Consider the following 16,694-nt stretch of genomic DNA (forward strand, 5'->3'; position numbering starts at 1 on the left):
AAAGTTTGGTTGGCCGTCGGTGACCTAGAACAGTAAATTTAAGTTGTTTGAGAGACATTTTAGCGAAATTTTTACCTTTTTTGCTTTCATCGGAGTATCGGTTTGAATCACAATTTGCTATGTGATCGCACGCCACAACCTGTAACTCCGGAACCGGAAGTCGGATCGGGATGAAATTAAATAGCCATTTACGGGGACGCAATACCTTTCATTTGAGGCCAACTTTAGTCGAATCGGTCTAGCCATCTCCGAGAAACCGATGTGACTGTTATTCTGAATTTAGATACTTCCGCCGGGGCTTCCGGAACCGAGGATGGTGGCCAATGCGGCCAAATAGACTTTGAATGGATGTTAGTGACCTAATACTACAAATCGAAGCAGTTGTGGTCATATTTTGGAAAATTTTTCACCTTTATACATTCATTGCAGAATTTATTAAAATCGACATTTTCTGCGTGTTCATACTTATCACCCTGTAATTCCGGGACCGGAAGTCGGATCCATTAGAAATTCAATAGCAGCCTATGGGAACGTTGCACCTTTCATTTGAGACTAAGTTTGTCAAAATCGGTTCAGCCATCTCTGAGAAAAATGAGTGACATTTTTGGTCACATACACACACACATACACACACACATACATACATACACACATACATACACACACAAACATTTGCCGAACTCGACGAACTGAATCGAATGGTATATGTCACTCGGCCCTCCGGGCCTCCGTTAAAAAGTCGGTTTTCAGAGCAATTGCAATACCTTTCTATTGAGAAAGGCAAAAATATGTGTCTACTTATTTGGTGCTGGGCTTTTGAAAGATACAGTACTCAAGTACATTCACTTTTAATGCGAAAATATTTCATTGACGGAATTGGAAATTATAGCGATTTGAATTTGAATACGGTCATCGATGGGTTTCATACATGAAATGATTGATAGTACTATAACCAGGGTTGTTAATCGATAATTAATCGTCATCGTCGATAACGTTAACCACCCGTCAACGTCATCGGAAACTTCGTTGACGATAATTTATCGTCGGATTCATCGTCATCGTCGATAATTCATCGGTGGTTATCGCGATACATTTTGCGTTACTTTCCCGTTTATTGGAGTTGAAGTTGATGCGGTTAACTTTCAATTGTTTTGAAATAAATAACTATTGGAGGACATGTTGTTAGCAGTTGAAAATCAATAGTTTTGGACATTTTCTATGCACAGGGGGGTCCGACGATGTATCAAAATGGATTTTTTTGTCAACTTTTCGGGAGAGTTTTATATTGAAGGGAAAGTTATTGGCAGTTGACAATCAATAGTTTTGGACATTTTCAATACACAGGGGGTTCGACGATGTGTCAAAATGGATTTTTTCAGTTTTTGGTGAAAGTTTATTATATTGAAGAAGTTATTGGTAAGTGAAAATCAATAATTTTGGGCATTTTCAATGTACCGTCGGTGCGTGAAAATAGAAATTTTTTCAACTTTTTGCGAACTTTTTATATTGAAGGGCAGGTTGTTGGCAGTTGAAAATCGATAGTTTTAGATATTTCCAATACACAGGAGGATCCACCAGTGCACAGTGTTTCCAAAGTGGCAAAAAGGTGAAAGAAATTCTTTGAACCACGAATAACATTTTTAGCTATAGTGTCTTCAGCAAAGTTTATTTATATTTTTTTGCATTTAAAAGGTATTAGTTGGGTGATTAATCCCTCTAAAGCTGAGCAGCAAGTTTTTGTTTGGTCATTTATGAAAATAAAAAAAAACTTTCTTTGGCAAAGTTCTTGAGAATATCTTAAGTATTAACTTCGCTGAAGAGACTATGTGTCTATCTGTCAATTTTAAATTACATTTCTGGAGATTTCTTTGATATACCCCTGAAAATTGCTTTTTAAAAATACTTTTCCTGGTAATTTTGTAGAATTTCAAAATGTTCCAAGATTTTGTTCAGCATAAGAAAATACAGAATTTTTGTAATGTAATTTTATTTGTATCGCTTACAACTTAGAAGTTATCGAATGTTTTAGTGCCCAAAAAGCAATATTTTGGTATGGAAGCCGCAAATTTCCGCAGACGAATACCAATACGAATCTGTAAAACAAACACTATCAAAATCGTTTGGTTGGCTCTAGCCTACGTTCAAGTCAAATTATTCGAGTAAATTCTTTCTTTAGCACATTTTTCTTATCTTAGATATGCAAAATATACAAAAATAATAATACTGTACTGTAAGACCTCCTTAAGGGAAATTTTTACTAAATAATCAGAACGGGTTATGAGGCTTTGTCGAGGGACTAAAGAAGAATATTTTAACCGCTCCGATTTATTAAAAATAAAGAAAAAATATGGTTATTCTGGCCGTACTGCGTGCGATGAGTAGAGCGCCGAAAGAAGTCCATTCTCCGCAGAGACCTACGAGGAACGTTGAAGTCCAGTTTAGCGAGAATCAGAGGGCAGTCAATGTTGTCAGCGAGAAATCAAACATTGGAAATATGTATGTATATTCTCTTTTTTAAAATCCGAAATCTTCTAGTTTAAATTAAAATTATAATAGAATCTGTTAATCACCACACCACTAAAATGTGTAGTGTAATTTGTGAATGGCCTAATAATAGTGGTTTAGAAGCTTTTTTCAATACACTACAATTTTGCGTGCTATAAATTACTAATTACACAATAGCTCAAAATTAGTTTTTTTCATGGTCAAAACAATTTTGATTACCTTTTTGCCGCTTGGAAACACTGTGCACCTGGGACTCTTCTGTGCACAAACTTACTCGAAAAGTTGAAAAATTCAATTTTGACACATCGTCGGATCCTTCTGCGTATTGAAATGTCCAAAATTATTGATTTTCAATTGCCAACAACTTTGACGCATCGTTGGAGCCCGCTGTACATAGAAAATGTCCAAAACTATTGTTTTTCAACTGCCAACAACATGTCCTTCAATAGGTCTTTATTTCTAAACAATTGAAAGTTAACCGGATCAACTTCAACTCCAATAAATGGGAAAGTAACGCAAAATGTATCGCGATAACCGATGAACCGACGATGACGACGAAAACGACGATACAATTATCGACGATGACGATGAAGGCGACGATACATTATCGTTAACGGAGTTTCCGATGACGATACATTATCGTTAACGAGTAACGCCGATAAATTATCGTGAAAAATGTATTGTATTAACAACCCTGACTATAACTCTGACTGAAGATATAGAATATAGTTAATTCAAACATTATTTCCAGAAGTCAAACCAGCAGAAGGAAAAGGAACAAATAATCTCGAATAGAAAAAACCAGCATGGAAAGGAACTGGTACCACAACTTAATAATATCGACCATTTTCGCGACAAGCATTTGAAAAAAAAAATGCTTGCTGATATGACTGGGGGAAATTGGTAACGGCCCTTCGATCTCTCTAGCGAATAGTGGATTTTCAACCCTCATATATGACTGAAGTCATCACTCCACTCAAACAAAACCATGCGTTCTCCCCACGCACACCTAATGCCCCCCTGATTGATTCTCTAGTTGGTCAAACAAGCATCAAATAAACATAGATATTAGTCTGCTTAGTCCAAAGCAACGTCCGCCGCATCACCCGGCGAATACGTCCTCGCTTACAATGCCATCAAATCATCAAATTTTAAAATTGCGTACGACAGAATATGTGTAACAAAATATGAGCGGAAAAAATAGTTGCGTAACCAAAGTAACTCACTGCACTGTTGATGAATCACCCAACAAAAATAAGTGATAAGGGACGCGGCCGAAAAAAGCTGACCACCGTTCCAATCCGAAATGAACAGTTACTGTGCTTGGGCAGGTTACACACTGATCGATACAGCAGAAATCGTCCTATTTCTAATAGACCTGCAAAATGTGTGTATTAACCGCTATGTATCCGACGCGGTACCCGGGTACCTTTTTAGGTTTCAATTGATTAAAAACCTTTGTTTTATCCATAGCTGGAAATTGAAACTTTGAATCATCTTAGAACTTCACTAAGTCAAGCTTTTGGGTTAATAATATTGTTGATAAAGTAAGTGGGGGAGTTAGGAGGGGCTCCTGATTTTTTTTACTACGTAACAGGCCGACGTAGGTACCCGGGTACCCATAAAACTGAAATGCCAATAACTAAGGTAATTTCCAGCCGATTTTGATGCTCTTGGATGTTTTGGATTCCGGAACTCATCCGCTTTTGTACTTGGTAAAGATAAATCAGGTTACTTCATTCGGTTCCCGGAAATCCGGATTTCCGGAAGCAGGTTCCAGTACTGACATAGTATTTGTGAACTTCAATGGAATACTAGCAATATGGGTATCAAAATTCTTGGAATGCATCAGTAATCTGTATCTCGTGGTTTTGGAACCATATGGTGATTTGACCCCGGAACGGACATTCCGGAGCAAGTTCCCGTGGGGCCGCGAGTGGCCAATCCATTCCAATTCCATTTTTTTAATTGTCATAGGGTCCCGTAACAATAAATAACAGACTTGAGAGACAATTTGAAGAGTTTTGATACTCATATTGCTAGTACATTAGTAAAATTTACAAATCATACCCTAGTATTGGAACATTACCCTCGAAAATCCGGATTAACAAACACAAGATCCATTCATCCGGTTCAATTTTACAAATCAAAAAGTGGACGAGTTCCTGAATCCAAAATATCTAAAAGTGTCCAAATCGGATAAAGGAGGCCATAATTATGAGCATTTCAATTTGTGGGTACCCGGGTACCTACGTTGGCCTGTTAAAGGTGTTTTTTTGTTGGATACATAACGGTGAAGTTGGTGATGGTCATGGTCAATTAGTGACCGTATCTGTACGATGAAGATGAAGTTCAAATCTTAGGATTGCACTCAAACACCAACGGCAAGAACCAAAGGTAACTCAAACTGGCCTCAGCTTGAGGAATGGAGTATAATATTTTACACGGAGAAATACTCTGGGGAACAGAGAAACTTGGACATTCACGTTCTCGTAGACGCCTACAATCTCATCAATGATCTTAGGCCGATGACATGCTTACGCGATTTGCGATGCGGTAGCGGTAAGCGAAGCGAATGCGTTTGACCTATCTCTTTGGTGTGTGCATGTAGAACGCGTAATGCTGTCATAGTAAAAGCGGGGCGAACGCGGCAAAACACTATGTAAAATGCTCAGACGCGTCCGCAAACGCTTCGCTTTCCGCTTCAGCTTGTCATCGGCCTTAGAAAGCTCGAGTTGTGATGGAAAATTAGTGCAAGATTGTACAGCGTCACCGGTTCCAAAGTTAAACACACTGGTAACTGAACCATGCATAAGAGCTAAGCAAATGAAGAATGACACGTTGGTGATAACCGGAGGGCAAATAATGTTGCGGATGTGGGCTGTGTTGCCTTTCTGAAGGTCGAAAGTGTCTGACTAAAGTGAAGCAATAATACACAAGGTGATCGAAATGAACTGAAAACAAGTATCAGGACTAGTCAAATGGGTTCAAGAAAGGCCACATACTTGATAGCAGAATTGAGGCGTGCCGCTTCTTAATACAGTCGACGGTGTATGTCTAGTTCAGCACGCTGCGCTCGTTTGCTTCCGACAAGAGCGATCTGAGATGGACCAGTTATTTAAGCAACGGTTTGTTATTTATCAATAAGGGGACCGATCATCTATATGAGTATCCCAACAACGCGTACGATTCCGTGAAACAAAACAAATCACGGTAGATTGCTGGAGCAGAAGTATTTATTGTCTATTTCCACGACTGAACTGGGATGATGTGCTGTACGTTCATGCTGGAAATTAGATTATCGTTCAGAAAACCCTAAATGTAGTCTTTCTCCATTTTTGTACAACATCCGGAAGAGCCCAAACATGTTGTATTAAAATCACCATTAGCGGATTAGAAAAACTGAACCTGGAACATGCCTTCAATCCCACAGTCTGCGAAGAAATAAATATACATTTGGATAGAGATTTGCTAACCAGAGAAAATGTATAGGCCATAAAATTTCGACCGTGGCTATGTCCATTTAGTCAACCTCGGTCTTAGGCATGAAGAGATACCTCAACTCAGGGACGCCTCCCGTTGTTAGTAGCCTCTTACGACATGGTAGCAGGTACCTTTGCTCAAATATTTCAAGAGATTTCAGCCCACACAGCTTTTAATACAATATTTGGAAAATCTGAACCCGAGAAGCTTAAACTTAGAATACCCGCACCTATTCTGTAGACTTATAATTTGGGAAATCCAACTTCAACCCGAAGTTGTTAATATGGATAACCAACCAAAACTTTAACTTGCTTTTGAATGTTCATATAAAAGGTCGTAAGTATACAGAACACCCTTCTCAGGTATGTATTTCTCTCTAAATGATAATCCGTTCGCTGAAAACCTTGTAGTTTTTAGCATACCGTCCGGTGTGACACATGGTTTCCTATCCATCTACTAACAGAATGTACGTGGAATGAGAACAAAAACTAACTTCACCTCCTGCGACTACGACATTGTTTTACACCCAAACTTGGCCACGCGATGGTATATTAAAATCCGAAGTAACGATGGACTATGAAATTTATTCAAACTCTGCTACCAGAAATCTATGTTGCGGTGGTGATGTTCTAATTGCAATAAAGGAAAATCTAACTTGAACTCTTCTAAAATGCTTCGTTGAAAATTTTTTAAATGAGTTGTCGTACGCAAATCACTGTTAGGTCGATCGCTACATATATGCTACATGTATCTAAAACCCAACAGCGATCCTGATACAATGTTCGTTCCTCTGTAGTTCAAAACATTCTCGACAATGCCAAATGCTACTGAATACCAAAACTATAGCTTGTTGATACTTGTTATAATTTTCTGTTATTTTAACTACTGACGAGACAAGATGCATAGAATAATTTGTTTTAAAAGTTGCAGACTCATATAATTTTGCTATTTAATTCTGATCGGGTGGGTTATCTCGGTCTGATGAGTTGTTGAGGCTGCATCGTTCAGGTAAGGGCCCTAGTATCGTATCCAAATTCGCTATAGCGATAGCATAGTATGCGAGATGCTATTGCGCACAAGTCGATATAAATTTTTTGGGATCGTGGAAAGATCACCAGAATTGCCCCGCTGCACAGTCTTTCCAAATAGGCAAAAACGTGATCGAAATTGTTTCGACCACGAAAAAACAATTTTCGAGCTATAGTGTCTTCAGCAAAGTTTGTCTATAAAATATTCCCCATCTTATTAAAGTATTAGTTTGGTGATTAATCCTCCTAAGGCTGAGAAGCAAACTTTTGTTTTGTCATTTATGAAAATAATAAAAAAAAAACTGTATTCAGCAAAGTTGTAGGGAATTTAATAAGAAACAACTTTGCTGAAGAGACTATGTATCTATCTTTTAATTTTAATACACATTTGTGGAGTTTTCTACGATACACCCCTGAAAGACACTTTTTTCAACATAACTTTTCTGGGTGATTTTTTAAAATTTCAAAATGTTCTCTCAGATTTTATTTGGCATAAGAAAATACACAATTTTTGTTATACAAGTTTTTTTTCTATCTCTTATATCTGTTGAGTTATCGAAATTTTTAGTGCCGAAAAGCAACATTTTGGTGTGAAATAACACTCCACTCCGCAAATTTCCGCAGGAAAAGGTATATTCACTCGAATCTATAAAGCAAACGCTATCGAATCCAGGGATAACCATGCTGTCTCTTGCATGCCATAACATATATTCAAAAAACGACTATAAAACCCTTTTATAAGGCCGTTCAAAAATTACATCACACATGTAAGGGTGAAAGGAGGATGTATAAAGCATGTTGTTACATGGTGGAGAGGTAGGAGGGGGGGGAGGGGTTAATGTAGAAATTCATCGTTGGCAATATCTTTAATGTCGATTTCGTAGATCACACCTTGAGTGGAATGTGAAGTGGGAGATCAATTCAACCTTTTGATAATCGCTCATACACAACAGAGCATTGCATGTCTTTATAAAGATCCTCCTTAAAACGTACCGGTATCCTATGCACTACTTCGAGATCGAACATATATTACCATCCGATACAATGCACAGTGATTACCTTCCATACAAAAGTCAGGCAAAACCTCAAAAGTGGCCCGAATTTGATGGAAACTTCACATTGGGGTAATTTTTTGGCGCAAAATTCGTATTTGATGATATATTTTTTTAATTTTTTTTTTTCATACCACGAAATATTGGCACTTTGGGTGGTTAGAAAATTCAACATTTACGAATATAAAGAACACTATATCTGAAAATAAATTTTCAGAAAATTGGTGTGCTGAATTTTTAGCAAAGTACACATTTTCCAACTATTGATAATGCTGAGAGACATTTATTAATTATAGTACAAACCCTGGGTAATCAAATACTACCATGCGTCTCCTTCAGACATATCATGAAAAATCACCTTGTTCGTACCTCGGGGCAGAAAGGGACAAAACAGCACATTCATTTTCGGAAAGTACACTTATTTCCAATTGTCATTAACTGCACGCGATCTTTCCGAAAAGTACAGCCACTTTGACCATAATAATTTTAATTTAATATTCGAAAACAAAAAGTTAAATCATGAAAACTCCAAATTAAAATTTTGTGGTTTTGGTCGGCTAGGCGACACTGCGCGATAGTTCGCAATAGCAGGAACTCCTTGTGGATGATAACACCTGAGTTTAACTATTCAGGCAAGCACTAACTTAAAAATGGACTATATTTCTGCATGTTCTTGATAGCGGTGCCTGTGGCTAGTTAGGTAAACAAAAATTGGCTTTTTCGGAACACACGACACTGCCGCGTTCACATATAGAGATGATCGCACTAGATTTGTTTTTCGTTTTCACTCTCCACTTCTGGAATCGGAGGGAGAAAATCGGTTTTGATTTATTTGGCCTAAAATTCGAGTGACCTTTGCACAAACGATACACGGGACTTCACGCTTACATAACGGGTCGAGTGAAAACCTGCGACTCCCCTCCCCTAATTCGGTGGCTGAAGGTTTTGCCCGAGCGAAAGTTTGGATTTTTAAAAGCGGAGCTTGTGTCGAAAGCAACCGTCGGCTTTGAGTGATTGCACCTAATTGATTGGGGTTTTTAAAAAGGGTGCTCTGTAGAAAAAAGCCATTAGAAGCTGGACTACTGTTATTTATACTCCCGCCGGTTACTGCCACTGAAAGTAATGACATGCTGTTTGAGCGATAGATGGAACAAATATCGAGGGTTTTAATGCACCGCTAATTACTGAACATACATTGTAGGTGCGTTTTCCATAACGAACCAATAAAAATAGATCGAGTACTTTAATTCCTGCGACGCGGCCGGATGTAAGTCTGAATTTGCAAATTCAAGCCGATTATTAATTCGTGCATGAGTCCTGGTCAGGCGGTATTTATGTACATCTGGAAGCAAAACGGTACTTTGTTTGCGCTGCGACACATAACCGTTAACCTTGAATGCACAGGGCTTTATTAGTTTCTCAATATAGTTCAATAGAGTAGTTTTCCAGCAGAGTTCAGTCAATGCAGCTCGTCTGAAGTTGTTCGACAAAACATGGTAGAACATATTTTCAGTAAGGATGACTTGGGGAACAATCTTCTAAATAGTCCCAGTACTCCGATGGGATTGTTTTTTCGGCACAAAATAGTTCTTCTTACCGGGGGCACCGGTTTCCTGGGTAAATTGTTTATCGAAAAATTGTTGCGGTGCGATGTGCGCGAAATCATTTTGCTGATTCGTAGTAAACGGGACCGAACTCCGCGGGAGCGGCTGCGGAAACAGTTGGAACGAGAAGCCGTAAGTTAAAAGCCTCATCAAACCATCCATCCATCCATTAACCGCAAATGTTTTCTTCCGGTCCCGTGTGCAGATTTATGTAAGCTACACGAAAGACCCAGACTATTATTGGGACCGACTGCGAATCATGGAGGGTGCACTGCAGCACAGCGAACTCGGTCTTACCCAGGTGGATCTTGACTATCTACGGAACAACGTAGATATCGTAATTCATTCAGCCGCGGATGTGCGGTTTGATGTTTCCCTCAAAACCTCCATCAAAACGAACGTTTTCGGTGCTAAGGAACTGCTCCAAATCGCGCTGGGGATGAAAAAACTGATATCCTTTCTGTACATTTCAACCGCTTACTCTAACTGCACCCAGGATGTGGTAGAGGAAAAGTTCTACGATATGGATCTTGATCCCATGATGTTGGTTCGACTGGTAGATCTGGCAGACGAGCACGAGTTGGATGCACTGACGAAAAAGATCTCCCAACCCTGGCCAAATACGTACACCTTTGCCAAGGCACTGGCGGAAAGTGTGATCCGTAGCTACTGTGGACGATTGCCAGTGGCGGTGATAAGACCGTCTATCGGTGAGTGTTAAACGAAGTGAAAATAACTCGATAGTCTGGTCATGCCAGGGTTAGTCGGTCAGATATAATGTTTGGAACGATCATTATCATAATTGTGGCCGTACAATCCGGGTACGAATCATGACCGAATATGTTTTAGATTTCCAGGCTACTCGACTTTGGACCGCCCGGTCTCCAGTCTCCGTGAACGATCGCCACACGCGCATGATCCTCGATTGCACAAGGCTTGCAGTTATGGAATCTGAAGATGACGACCTCTTCCATGTTCTTTATTGAATAAAACTTGAGGTAGTCGTCCTTTCGGCGTTTGCGCTACATGTCCATCCCACTATAGTCAACCGTGTTTATCAGCATGTTTGTAGAATTGGGTACATCTCGTGGTTCAGGCGTCTGCACCATTCTTCATTTTCTATTGTACCGCCAGGTATCGAACGCAGAACTTTTCTCTCAAACACAATATCGAGCACTCGATTGTCTGCTTCCTTCAACGCCCATGCATCATGACCGTGCGGAGCAGCAGGGAGTATCAGCGATTTGTATAGAGCAAGTTTTGTGCGCGCCTGTAGAGTACGGGACTTAAGCTAACTATGCGAATTGTAGAAAGACCTACTTGCCGCCGAAAACATACCTTTTTACCCCGCAGATATCATCGCATATCGATAGTGTTCCAAGCTATATAAAATCGCCAACAACCTTGAACCGTACCCCTTGGAATTCCTCAAAGCTAATACCGTTCAGGCTTCCTCGCTCTCTACCAGCTATCCTATGTTTTGTTTTGTTTGAGTTTACATTCAATCCAATTCTCATAACCCCCGTTTTAAAATGCCTCTTTCGTTGTCCTACGATCAACGTCAGTAATGACGATGTCGTCCGCGTAGCGAAGAAACATGTGAAATCTCGTGATGATGGTTGCGTTCCTTTGCACATCAGATCTTCATATCGCACCTTCGAGCGCTATGTTGAACAATAGATTAGAGAGTGCATCGCCACGCTTCAACCCAGCAAACGTCACTAACTAGCAGGTTGTCTGTCCCGAAATTCGGCGCTTGATTATAACCCATCCAGCATCATACGAATCAGCTTAACCAGTTTAGTCAGAAAGCCAAGTTCAAGCCTTATCTGCTACAGTTTGTTACTGAATCGTTCGTCGCCTTGGAATCCACAAACATAGCTGAATCGGCAAGTTGTATTCCCGAAAGTCTGCTGAACAGAACACGAGCGAGTAGCTTACAGACAGCATTGAGGATAGTTATGCTTCGATAGTTATTACACTCAAGTTTGAGACCCTTCGTAAAGATAGGACTATGCCATACTCGGGAAATCGATAAATATACGAACTTCGAGCTAAGATCAACTCTGACGTCTGCTGAAATATGGTCATAATGTGATGGATTTCGATTCATGACTGAGAGATCTTAAATACTCATACTGGCATTTCATATTTTTTCAGTAATCCCAACCGTGCGGGATCCAATCGAAGGTTGGACTGACAACATGTACGGCCTGAATGGTGCCATGGTCGGATTCGGCAGTGGTGTTCTGCATATTCTGCACGTTAACGAACACTACCACATCGATATCGTTCCGGCCGATTTGGTGGTAAATTCCAGCCTAGCCGTCATATGGTACACCACGAAACATGGAAATAAAAATACGACATCGATGGAAAACGTGTTCAACTGTACGACTCGATCCGATAACCCGTTTGTATTTGCGGATGTGTACAAGTACTCACGGATCTACAAGCACGAATACCCGGCTGTGCAAACCCTGTGGTATCCAACGTGTACCTTGACAACTTCAGCTACTGCTAACTATATCCTGCAATTATTTTATCACGTTCTGCCGGCAATGATCTTTGATATGGTTGCCAGATTGAACGGGATAGAACCTAAGTTAGATTCTGTAGTGGAACATCGCTTGCTAAAAATTTAATTGTCTGGTGTTTCATTTCAGAGTTTTGTTACTGTACCGAAAAGTGCGACAATTTAGCGATATGCTAACGTTCTTCACCACCAACGAGTGGATTTTCTGCAACGATAAAATGCGGAAGGTTCACGACAGCATGTCCCAGGAAGATGAAGACTTTTTCCCAGCAAACGTAAGAAACCTGAAATGGAGCGATTTCTTTCTCACTTATCTACTTGGCTACTCCTCCGGGAGGATCTCGACAATCTGGAACAAGCTAAGAAGAAGTTTTTAAAGCTTAAAATTGCTCACGGTTTGCTGCTTGGTTTCTTTTACTTTGGTTTGTTGGTAATAGTTTACCTTTTCTTCAGGAGATTATTGGCAAGGTATGGATTCGAACAGATTGGTGATGTCATGAAATTTTTAATTTTTTAAGAATATTCGAAATAATAAAAAATGACTTTAATCCACCGAGCCGTATGATTGGACTTTTCTGTATTCATGTATTCATTAGTAGCAATTGCACTCCTATAATTTTGTGGAAAATATTAAAATGTTTAGATTATTCTGATCTAAACAGGTATATCGTAATACATTAACGAAAATATTTAGTTTCTATATTGTTTTTACCTTTTACCTTTTTAGAAAGGCTATGCAGTCATTATGAAAATTTCGACCTTTAAGCTTTGATTCAACTCTCGACTCTTCTCTTGCTTCTAGTCTCCATCTATTATGTCGCCATATAACTCTCGTCCCCGTGAGCCGTTTAGATGCGGATTCCTTTAGCCACCTAGCTCCTGTTTCCGTCAGTCTTTCAGCTCCCGGCCTCGGACTCGGATAGTCCGCGATGGTGAACTCACCATACTCCGACTGATAGTTCCCCGATAGAGAAATTTATCTCGATACCGGTACCAGTTCCCAACTCTAGCGAGATCGACTCGAATATTGTCCTACGCCGACTGGGAGTTTCCCGGCACCGGAATTTCTCTCGGTACAGGTGTTTGTTTCCTGAGCCAATTAGTTCTCATTTTCGTTACGATTCTGTTGGATAGTCAACGTCTACCCCACCGTGAATTCCCCGACGGTAGATTGCTCCCGATACCGATGTTCTTTTCCGTGCGCCATTTAGCTTCCCGCTTCGTCCCGATCTACTCGATCTAGTCAACGGCGGTGGACCTAGCCTACTCAACGGGCCAGCCAGTAGGTGCTGAGGTCTATCCAGCGATTCCGGGTGGAGCCTAGCTTCCGTTTCACTGGCGCCACAACGATCCACTGCTCGCTATTCGACGCGATCTACTCGGTCTAATCCCCGGCGTTGGATCTAGCTTACTCACGAGCTACCCGTCGATTCCGGTGAAGCCTGACGTCCAGTTCAGCGGCGAACCGACGACCCAAATCCGGTGCTACGGTAGTACGACTCAACTGGTCTACACCGTCGGAGAGTTTCCCGGTGGCGGAATTTCCCGCGATACCCGATTTGTGGTTTCACAGCTAATTTCTAACCAATGGCGCTACTTTGTTGGTCCTCTTCACCACTTCCTCTGCAGCTCGGAGAGTATACTCGTAACCACTCTGTTGACAGCGTCCCAGATATGCTCGTCGTGGCACATCTCTTCGAAGATATTGTCCACTGTCACACCAGGCATACCCCTTCGGACTTCTTCGAATCTGGGGCATTCGAAGACCACATGTTTCGGTGTCTCTTGCACGTTCACACACTCCGGGCAAAGGGGTGACGAAGCGTGTCCAAACCGATGCAGGTACTTCCGGAATCATCCGTACCCTGACAAAAAATGCGTCAAATGAAAGTTCACTTCTCCATGTTTCCGATGTACCTAAGCAGACACAATTGGGATGAATCGGCGGGTCACCCTTCCTTTCTGCGCGTTGGCCCCCTCTTGCTGTCACTTAGCCAACGAATCCATTGTGACCAGCCTTCTTGCATTACGTGCATTTCTCCGCTGGTCCACGCCCTCAACCAGAATGATGCAGATGGGAATCATCCCGGCAATTACGCATGTCTCCGAAGATATCGTTCTGTAGACTCTTGTGGCACGAACAGCCATTAGGCGAAACGTGCTTGTCAACTTCGTTTGGTTCCGCTTTGAGTTCAGCGCAGCAGCCCAGGCCGGTACGCCATACGGTGCTCCTCCGTGATTCGACATGCCTGGCCAATGCGTTAGTTGTCCTCGAAGCCTTTTGACATGCATAGTCGACATGGCTGTTGTAATTTAACCGATCGTCGACCATCACAGGTGTTTCAGCGCACGCATCGATGGGATGGATTGTCCCCCGACGCTGATCACGACAGGCTGGAATTTTTTATGAAGACTGACTACCTCAGTCTTGTGGTGAGCCAGCTGTAACTTGAAGTCAGCCATCCAGGTTTCCTCCTATTGTCTCTGCCGTCAACATCTCCACCTCCTCAAGGGTCTCGCCCGTTATCGTCAGGACAACATCATCTGCAAAGCCGACGATCTCCATCTTGCACAGATAGTCCGAAACCCGCATTCTGTGTAGCGCTACGGCGATGGCCCCCCAGCTAGCACTGTTGAACACGTTCTTCACGTCAATCGTTACCTTGGCTCAGTGCCAATTAACCCTTCTCTTTTGCTCTGCGCTCGCGATGGCTGTGCCGATGGCGTCCACAATCGATATCCCTTTCCGGAACCCAAACTGCCTCTGCGATAGTCCGTTCTCACTTTCAACGTAGGTTGTCAGCTTGTTGAGGATGCCCATTTCCATAAGTTTACCAAGAGTATCCAGCAAGCATATAGCGCGATACGATGCTGGATCTCCTGATTGTTTCCCTGGTTTGGCAGCAACACCAGCTTCTGGATCTTCCATCTATCCGGGAAGTAGCCTTCGTCCAGGCATTTTTGTAGGACTATCCTGGACATTTCTGGAAACGCCAGGATCGCAGTCTTCAGTGCCACGTTGGGGATACCATCCGGCAGACGCGGATCCAGAAAATAAAATTCGGGGTGGGTCTAAAAAACGTAGAAACCATATTTAATTAAAATTTTGGCGATCAAATTTGCTTTGGAATGATTTTGAGTTAGAAACTAGTATAAAATTGAAACTAATTTTAAATTTATCAACAAGTTTAAACATTTCGGAGGGGTCCGGAGCCCCAGGACCCTCTTCCTGAATCCACCACTGCCATCCGGTCCGGGAGCTTTATTCACTTTCAGCCCTTTTGCCACTATAAGGAACTCGTCGTTGGAGACTCGATTGTCACCTGCATTTCTACCGTCTACATCAACGTACTGTGTAGGTAGCCATACGGTTGGGTCGTGTTTCGGGAAAAGACCCTCCACGATAATTTTCAGTATGTCAGCAAACTTTTTAGCTGGCGTCGTTGGATCCTTGATCTTAGCCATCACGACACGGTAAGCGTTGCCTCAGGGCTCTGCAGGAGTTATAGTCTACTTGTCTGCACAGCTCCCTGTAGCAGGTGGACTTACTAAGCACTATCTCGTGTTTAAAAGCGGCCCTAGCCGCCCGGATTTTCAGCCTACACTCTTCTCTTACTGCCTCAGATCTTGCTCTCTGAACGCGTTTTCTGGTTTTCAGGCAGGCACCACGGAGGGTACTGAGCTTTTCGTTGCACCATTACGCCGGACGCCGGCAGGTTCTCGGCTCCATTTTCCTCAGCATTGATACGTCACATGCCCTCGCTGATGTTTTCGATAGTTCATTGGCATTCAAAATAGGACCTGGGGTGTCAGCACGAAGCGCTTCCACAAAAAGTTCCTTGTCGAAGTCCTTTATTTTCCACTGCCGCTCGCCAGTCCTTACTCTCCGCGTCTTAATGCAATTCCGTCGACCAATGGAGTAGTGGATCGCTTAGGGGTCGCTCTGTGTGTACCGCTCACTAAATCGCCAATTCATGTTATCCATCAGCGATACGCTGCAGAATGTAATGTCTATTATGGATTCCCGGCCGTCTTTACGGAATGTGCTAGCGGAACCTTCGTTGCGTAGTCTTACGTCCAGCTCCGCCAGTGCTTCCAATGGGCAACCTCTTGCGTTGGTCAGGTTCACTCCACGACCCAAGCGTTAAAGTATCCTTCTATAACAACCGGCGTTCGTCCGACTAACGAGTAGGTTAGTGCGTCCAGCATCCGGTTGCTCTGGTTTGGTGTCCATCTTGGAGGAGCATAACAGCTACAGACGAATACACCGTTGATCCTGGCGATTACGAAGCCTTCGTGTGTGTTATCCACCACCTCTTGGGTAGGGAAACCGCTTATTACTTGGATTGCCGTCATCCCTGTACTATCCACCACCCAGTTACTGGAGGGAGGAACACGATACGGCTCGGCAATAATTGCAAGGGCGCACTTCGTGCCTGTTGTTGAGTGCCACAACCGTTTCTGTGCAATGTAGCAATGATTGACA

The 16,694-nt window shown here is 42.0% G+C and overlaps 1 protein-coding gene and 1 pseudogene across 1 annotated transcript in view; both read left to right on the top strand.

The window, feature by feature from the left end:
- LOC131688922 (uncharacterized) overlaps positions 1–4,125 on the top strand; it is a 28,641-nt gene extending 24,516 nt beyond the window's left edge. Inside the window, exon 5 of the transcript XR_009305323.1 lies at positions 3,257–4,125. The gene's annotated coding sequence lies outside the window, so the exon portion shown is untranslated. The remainder of the gene's footprint in view (positions 1–3,256) is intronic.
- Positions 4,126–9,451: 5,326 nt separating this feature from the next.
- Positions 9,452–12,806, top strand: LOC131688923 (fatty acyl-CoA reductase wat-like; annotated as a pseudogene).
- Positions 12,807–16,694: the final 3,888 nt, after the last annotated feature.

This window comes from Topomyia yanbarensis, chromosome 3, assembly GCF_030247195.1.
Source record: "Topomyia yanbarensis strain Yona2022 chromosome 3, ASM3024719v1, whole genome shotgun sequence".
NCBI lineage: Eukaryota > Metazoa > Arthropoda > Insecta > Diptera > Culicidae > Topomyia > Topomyia yanbarensis.